This window comes from Cupressus sempervirens, chromosome 3, assembly GCF_028749045.1.
Source record: "Cupressus sempervirens isolate cs-2001-9-10 chromosome 3, ASM2874904v1, whole genome shotgun sequence".
Classification (NCBI taxonomy): Eukaryota; Viridiplantae; Streptophyta; class Pinopsida; order Cupressales; family Cupressaceae; genus Cupressus; species Cupressus sempervirens.
Window position 1 is genome coordinate 725,499,112 of NC_143120.1, and position 8,511 is coordinate 725,507,622.

Sequence of the window (8,511 nt, forward strand, 5' to 3'; positions counted from 1 at the left end):
CTCCTAAAAATCCTGGATATCAATGTCCACACTCATATGACCTTCAAGTCCAAAATCATCAATGAACAAGGCACGGTCAAGTGTCCATAAGATACTCCTATCCTGCTTATGAAAGGGTTTTGTTGTAGGGTTTTAGGATGCTATGAGGGATTTTAGTAAATCTACATGGACATATACCTTAGTGAAGATGAGCTTCACCAAATTCCTCCTCCATGGGTTCGAGGCTAGTGGTTTCTTGAATATTTGCTGTAGAAAAACATGAACAACTCGTACCCATTTGTATCTAGGAAATTGGCACCTCTACAATACATGTATAGATCTCTAAAATCATGGTCTTTCATTGAAATAGCATTTGATGATCCAGGAAGGACCTGAGCATATCCATTTGCATATTTATTTGGCTTTTTATGCTTGGTTTTTCCCATTTTTGATGTTGATGCCTGAAAAATCTTCAAATCATTGGAGTGTCCCTTGTTACCTTTGAATTTAGACATCTTTTGTATAAACAAACCTTAGGTTCTAAAACTTTCAAGAAACAATTTAACAGTCTAAAAGCTCAAACACTCTGCAACTCAATAATTTCTTCTAACTTTGGAAACTGGTACTTTTCTTGATCGTAGAAATGTCTTTATGTAAGAGCATGCTCCATCAACTTCATTTACTCAATTAAATGTATGCATGCACAAGGATTCAAATTTTACAATAGGAGTGTCATTTTAGAATTTTGGTGATGTTTACAATGAACTAAGCCTTCATATTTTATGTTCTTTTTTTTTGATTGGCTAGAAAATCTTGTTCCTTTTTGTTCTTCAAAATCACCTTATGTGCTTTTTATCTTATTAGGGTTCTGATCTTATGATCAACTGGATTTTTACTTTTATCATAACCTTGTGAACCATTAACAGTGACCTTAGATCTTATGTTCAAACAAATTATTGTATGGTCAAGGACCTTAACTGCTATATCCCCTCTGAAGCTGCAAACTTATACTAGTAGTTAACATCATTCATTGTAGCATTAGAGATATTTGAAAATAGACATCTGATCTTACATTCAATAGTTCCTTATAACTTTAGAAAGCATAACAATAAACCTTATGATCTTACATTCAACCATTAATCATAACATAGGACAATCTTTTATAATACACCTCTGATTATATGGTTTCCATTGGAACATAATATTGGAAGACTTCATACCCAAGCGAAAAATCTTTTACGCACTTACTCTTAAACCCTAGTTGTATCTTTTGATGACTCTTGCAACATGACTTACACACTTACATTTTCTTTTGGAATGTAAAATTGGGATGTAGTTTTACCTTTACCAAAACCAACTTACGATGATACATTCGAGTTTTTAGGCGTAGGGTCAGAACACTTGAACAATAGCCTTTATGATGCTACACTCACACTTAGTTGTGAGATTGGGGAGGAATATGGAATATTCTCATTAAAGCTTATGACCTCCCACTCAGATACAAGATTTAGGAAAATTAAAGTGTCAACCATAAGATATTTTTTTGGCTAGGTTCATGACAAGGTTACAACATTTTAACATAACCTTAAGTTATAAAAAATAACTTAAAATCCTAAGCAAACCTAGAGAACAGGTCAGCCAATTTAGGGGTTTTCTACTAAAATCCTACAATAGAATACATGGAAACCCTATTGTATACATTCACCAGATTTTCACAATTTTTTGCAATTTTTTTTGGAATGGTGAAAATACAAGCCATCACCTTCATAGGATATCCTTCTTTCTCTTGCATGGTTATGTCAAGCTGTCAGTTTGCACGATGCTTAACGGCAAGAATCCTTTTGAAATCCTCCCTTGAAAAGATGATCCGAGATCAACTCCAAGGTTTTGGGCGATCTTGTGACCTACTAGAATTTGCTCAGTTGAAGATAAATGTATTTTTTCACAAAGAGACCTTTGCTGATTTGAACCAATTTCAGATAAGATGATCTATTTGTTTGATATTTCAAAATTAACCACAAAAAGAAATATGTTTTTTTGGTATTTTTTTGTTTTTTAATGAATGCAATCTAACAATGTAACTATATGAATTCCTAATTTAACCAAGGTTTAGTAAAGAAAATAACAAAGATAAGGTAATGAGAGATTAAAGTAAATAGCATAAAAGGGAAATTCCTAATGGACATAAACCACAGTAACAACACATCTGTGAGTTAAATCATTGAAAAGATTAGGTAAGAAACTAATGAAAGTAGGAGCAAGACTTCCTCAAATCCACTGATGCAATCATCAATGGGAATTTAGTAAAACTAGAAGATGTTTCACTTCTTATCAAATCAAAAGGCCATGAAAAGTGTACTCATGTGAATGATAAGCTATGTAGGAATAAAAGGGTGATCTCTTCTCCAACTCTATACATCAGCAAAATTCATCAACACGTGACAAATACCAGAACTAAAATATAGCACAATCAAATCAACACAAGAATATTATTGGATGCATTATTATCATGAACAAGAATCCACAAAAATAACACACTCTAGAAAGAATAACTACACTCATTATTAGAGCACCAAAAGTATATATTATTGCATCAAAATATTGATCTGGAATACATATTTAATTCCTAAATTTATAGGAAATTGGCTCCTTAATTTGTGTTGAAAATGAGAGATTTCTTCATGCAAATATATGCTTAAAACTTAATGAACAAATCTAATTATGTATAAATTGACTCTCTAAATGGTACTAAGTAGGACTCCATCCTTGTTTATATCAATTAATGGTTGCATGAGCCTTTATACAAATTTAAATCAATGAAAGCATAAGTAGATAAGAAGAAGGAAGCTATTAGATGATGTAGGAGTCTCTAGATATGCCAAAAATAGAAGCTCAACCTTCTCTGGATTTTTGTAGGAGTTAAATTGCTATCATAATGCGTTTATGGTGCATGGAAAGCTCTAAATTTGGAACTAATAGTCAATTGTCAGTGCACCTCTCACTTCTTCAAAAAATTTTGGTGCACCTTTGGAAAAGTGCACCTTGCACACCTTTGGAGAAGTGCACCTTAGTGATAGATTCAAAAAATGCAAAATTTTCCCAAGTGTCAAAACTAAAATTCTAGCTTCTAGGTTTTCCTTCCCCTTCATACCAAAGGTATGTCTAGATGTTTACTCTTGAATTTCTCTATGATTTCCATAACTTGCACTGCATTTAGAAAATACAAAGCATTATACTTATTCTTTACTATTTTTCTGTAGTTGCTTACTTCTATGCGAGTCTCCAAAAAGTCTTCCAGTTTTACATCCAATTCTAGCAATGCCTCCTCTATTTTAAATGCTTGTCTAATGTTTTCATCAATCGAAGCTTCCTCAAAGGTCTTTCAATTTTTTTTGACAACTTCTTGCACAGACATGATTTTATCCCTTGACTCATCTTCAAAAATGTCAAGGCAAGCATCACTATAATACTTCTCAGCTTACAAAATATGCTCTTGGGTTTGATCCTTGAGCTTATGAATATTCACATGTAATGTCTCCATTACTTTATTACCAACAAAATTCTTCTTTGTCCAATCATCTATCTTATCCAATTCATCCCTCGTATATACATCCATGAGCATACAATACCTCTGGCCCTTTATTGATTGTAATGCTTAAAGGTCTTTACCCTAGTTATGTGAGGCCTAACCCTGACCCATCATAACATAGATACTGTATTTCTATTTTTCTATTTAGAACTAGATATCTCAACATATATTTTGGTACTTGATGGACAACAAATTTTGCTACTTGTATGATGATATTTACCTTATAATTTTACATTATGCTCTGTATTAGGACTTAATTGGCATAGTCGATGAATTAATGGATGTTTAATTAGTACTTCATTATTATGATAGAAAATGGAATTATGTTGTGATTTAAAATGATTAAATTGATCTTGTTAGGAAAGTCAATAATATTTAGATTTTTGAGGTTTATGATTAAATGTATGTAAGAAAATGATGGAGAACAGGAAGTTAATTATGAAATGTGTTATATGTGAATTCTAGAATAACAAAATTATCATGTATCTTTACTTTTATATGTATTTTATATGTGACTTTTCATTGGATTACTGATGCTCAAGTTTATGTGCACGAAAGGAACCATGGAAACATGGCGGGGAAACAAGGTATAAAGACATGTTAATATGACACTACTAAGGTGAATCTTTAGAAGATTCATAAACCTCATTGTGATGTGTTTATTTTGTAAATGTGAGATGTATGTGTGTAGTATGTATTTTATGAGTAGATTTAGAACATGTCATGTATGATGTATAGTGAATTTTGTGTGTCACTTGACACTTGTACTCGTTATGTGAAAGTGACATATTCCTAGCCTCATCTCAAGTTAAATTCCTTAATTAAAAATTAGACTTAATTGCCTTGATTTAGCAAGGGGAATGCAAGTTACCATCCTAGGAACCTGAAATTGGACTTTACCTAGCATTGTGAGGGCCAAAAAGTAGCTCTAAGGTGAATTTGTGATGAAAATAAACCTTACCCATGATAATACTGTAAGTTAGGAGGCTAATATTGACTAGGTGCCTAGAAGACCTAGGAGACCCCAAAAAGAATGCATTTTATATTGAATCCAAAATTGGGAGTCATATATAGGGGCATGGCCAAACTAAAAATCCACTTGCCCACTCTCTAACTTTAGAGACATTTAGGGTTTGGAGACAGAGGATAAGGAGCTCTACAACAACTTTCATTTGCCATTTCTTGGAGTGAGGTTGGTATCCATGATCCATTGTGTTCTTCATTGCATTGTAGATATGATATGGTGTTTCTTCCTTGCAGTGTAGATTTGATATGGCGTAGATGTGGTTTGGTGAAAAATATTGTTGCATGTATGTTGAATGTGTAAAGTTTTATGTGATTATTTCTTGAATCTTGTTTTGTTCATGATTTTTTTTGTGTAAATTGGGTGTGAAGCATCACTCAACCTTGGGAGGGAAGAGATGCTTGGGTGAAGGGGTTAGTTGGTCTCACCCATGTAGTTGAGAAACTCTCCAATGTGTGGAGATGATTTTGATGTGTTTCAATGGAGTATGAACTTATGATTTCTTGCATTCTTTGGAGGGATAAGGAGGTGCATGAAGGGGGAAGATAATGATAAGACTTGAAAGGGCATGTTACTTATGGGAATATGTGATTTTATATGATTCATGGATGTGGATTCTCTTCATGGACAGAGTCCACCTTCACCCTATATCTTGATTCTATGGAAGAATCTATGTGCAAGACTTGGGATGGTTGTATTGTGTTGTTATAGTTTGCATGATATGTGAATGTGAAGGTGTGCAACCATTTGTGCCTTGTTTTCTCCAAGCTCAGTGGGTGGCCTCCTTGAGGCCTAGGTTGGGTGAGCCTCCATGGTTCTACATGTTGTCTCTTATTTACATGTTTTTTCTTGAGGCCTTAGACATTTGGAAATTGTGAAGTCTTATCTTTGTATAGAAGGAGAGAATACTATTGTATTTGTATAGAAATGGAGGACAACTCCATCTTATTATGTGAATTCATTTGTATTGTAGGAATGTTATTTTTGATCTCATACATATGCTAATAGAGAGATTGTGAACCATCTATGCTTGTAAAAGGATTCTTCCATTGTCTATATCTTGATATGATGTTTTCACCACTCTATTTGCTTGTTGGATGTTTGAGCTGAATACAAGTCTTGAGGGAATCATGAAGGAGAATTTCATTGTATTGATGCTATATTTCTATTATCTTGGATATGAATGTATTGAGTATCATTGTTGACACTAGTAAATTGAAGGGAACTTATCTCTTTGTTAATCCTATTACTCTTCACCTTCATAGAACAACTAGATGCATTTTATGATCAATCTTGACTTTGTATAGATGTAGAGTATGCATTCAATCATCATTGTAATTGTATTTAGAATGTAGTCATAAATAGATATCATCCATGAAATTGGAATACTTGATGTTCATAAAGTTGCATGCAATATTTTAATGTGTGCTTTAAATAAAAGTATCTAGAAACTAAAATTGGTTAACAAATTGGAATGTGGTTATAAGCAATATATTAGATTGCCATTTGGATGAAGTAATGGAAGCATTATACTATGTTAGTATGTCATCAACTCAATCAAATATAACCATAGAGAAAATATGAAGATAATTAGGCAATTAGTTTAACTCTACCAATAAGGCCTGTAGATGCATGTTAACTTGCTGGAAAATATATGGCATTTCAAAAATAATAATACTAGAATAAAGTAACATTTTCCTACCAATACTATTATTTAAAAGGAAAAAAAACATTAACTCACCATCATAATAACTTTGCCTTACAAAAGGATAATCAACTTGAGGGGATCTAGTACAATGTTAGCAATCATTTAATAGGTGAACAAACAAAGAAAAAGAAAATTTATTAAAAAAAATAAAAAAATAAAAAATAAATAAATATATATATATAACAAGAAAGGGATAAAAATATATTGTTATTATAATCCTAACTTGGAGCAATGAAATAAATAAAGGTGGTACACACACACACACACACACATATATATATATATATATATATATATATATATATATATATATATATATATATATATATATATATGTGTACCACCTTTATTTATTTCATTGCTCCAAGTTAGGATTATAATAACAATATATTTTTATCCCTTTCTTGTTATATATATATATATATATATATATATGTATATATGTATATATATATATATATATATATATATATATAGATATATATATATATATATATATATATATATATATATATATATATATATATATTTCTAATTTAAACCTCCACCTAGGCATACCCTAGATCATATTCTATCTAAAGCAATCCCAAGAAAAAATTAAATAACATAAAATGTAATGGGAACCCTACTAGGCGGCCACGTAAATGGTTGACCTTGAAGGGAGTATTAAAAGCAAACATGCTGGGTCCAACATGAATTAAATTCTCCCTAAGTGCCTAGTTTGGAAGATGTAAAAAGGTGAAAGCTATAAGTTTTACAACCATCCATGCCTAGTTTAAGAGAGCCATAAATATGGGAAGGAATTGTAGTGTTTGAACATTAAAAAAAAACAAGTCATTAATGCTTATCTTTTTGAGATTTGATGCAACCACCTTGATAAGCATGATGGGAACCTAACCACCCACTTGGATAAGAGTTTGATGGTATGTGACCCTTCCTCCTTGGAAATTTGCATAAGAAAGATGGGAATATTAGTGTCTTTTCATTTAGGAGTTAGTAAGTTGGGTGGTATAGAAGTACATAGGCAATGAATTTTTTTAAAAAAAGGGTATGTTGATATTATCTAATTGTTTGTTATTTCAATATATGGTTAGGTAGAAGTAAAGCTAGGTTGTAGGAATATAATAGTATTGAAATTATTTAATGAAAATGTAATTAAGGGTTAAATCAAAATAATAAATTAGGTTTTTCAAAGGGATGGTTAGGAATGTATGATATTTATGGAAAAATTATTAGCATTTTAATTTTATGGACAAAAATGACAATGGTTAGCAATATTAGTTTTTAAAATTTCATATCCTTTTTGCAACATGTTAATATTAATTAAATTACATTGATTTACTTTCTTTTGGGTTGTTGGTAGTTTGAATTATTGATAAATAAATAAAGAATTAGTTGAAATTAAAACCAATACATATTCAATACTTAATTTTAAATCAACACTCGATAAATAAGTAAGCAAAATCAAATAAAAATAAAAATAATAAATAATTAAAAAAGAAGAAGAATCAGATAAATATATAAATGATAATTAAAATACCTATTAGTAGTATTTCAAAGTGATCAAGGCCAAGGAAGGGTGAGGTGTAAGAGGTTGAGGGGATTATATATATGTTATGTAAATAATGAAATGGATGGTTAATGGGGAAAATATGGCTGGGGCAGGACAACTTGTAGATGAAGTGCTTAGTTCAATTATAAAGCATCTTCTCATCACAATCCTTAGAACTTTTACAACTACATTAACACAAAATTTGAATCTCACTTGCACATTAGAGTGTCAAAATTTGAGTGAAGTAGATAAAGGGCTTATAACCATAACATCTTAACTTAGTTTTGCATTCAGTAACTAGAAACCAGGTGACCACATCATAGGGAACTCAAAATCCAAATTCTGAGTGGAACAAATTTTGTTCCATCATCTAACTTTATCACCTCCATGTTTAAGGATAGATTATGTATCTTATCTTTAGATTTCTTTCTTGTTAAAAAAAATTAGTTGTGTCTTTACCTTGTAGAATTTGAGCATGACAAGTTATGTACCTCGTCCATTAATTCAAAATCCTAGCTCAGTATAGCAACCAACTTGTCTGCATTAACTTGCATATGGTGCAACATTTTAAGGTTTCCCTATATTATCTGCACACCTTTTTCCTCAAAACTTTCTTGCCATTATTGACACACATTTAAAAAATGGATCCAATTGTACAC

At 31.3% G+C, this 8,511-nt stretch overlaps 1 long non-coding RNA gene across 1 annotated transcript in view; it reads left to right on the forward strand.

Moving 5' to 3' along the window:
• Positions 1–4,366, forward strand: part of LOC149568827 (uncharacterized) — a 186,128-nt gene extending 181,762 nt beyond the window's left edge. Inside the window, exon 4 of the long non-coding RNA XR_016362657.1 lies at positions 4,127–4,366. This is a non-coding gene — a long non-coding RNA (uncharacterized LOC149568827). The remainder of the gene's footprint in view (positions 1–4,126) is intronic.
• The last annotated feature ends 4,145 nt before the right edge of the window (positions 4,367–8,511 follow it).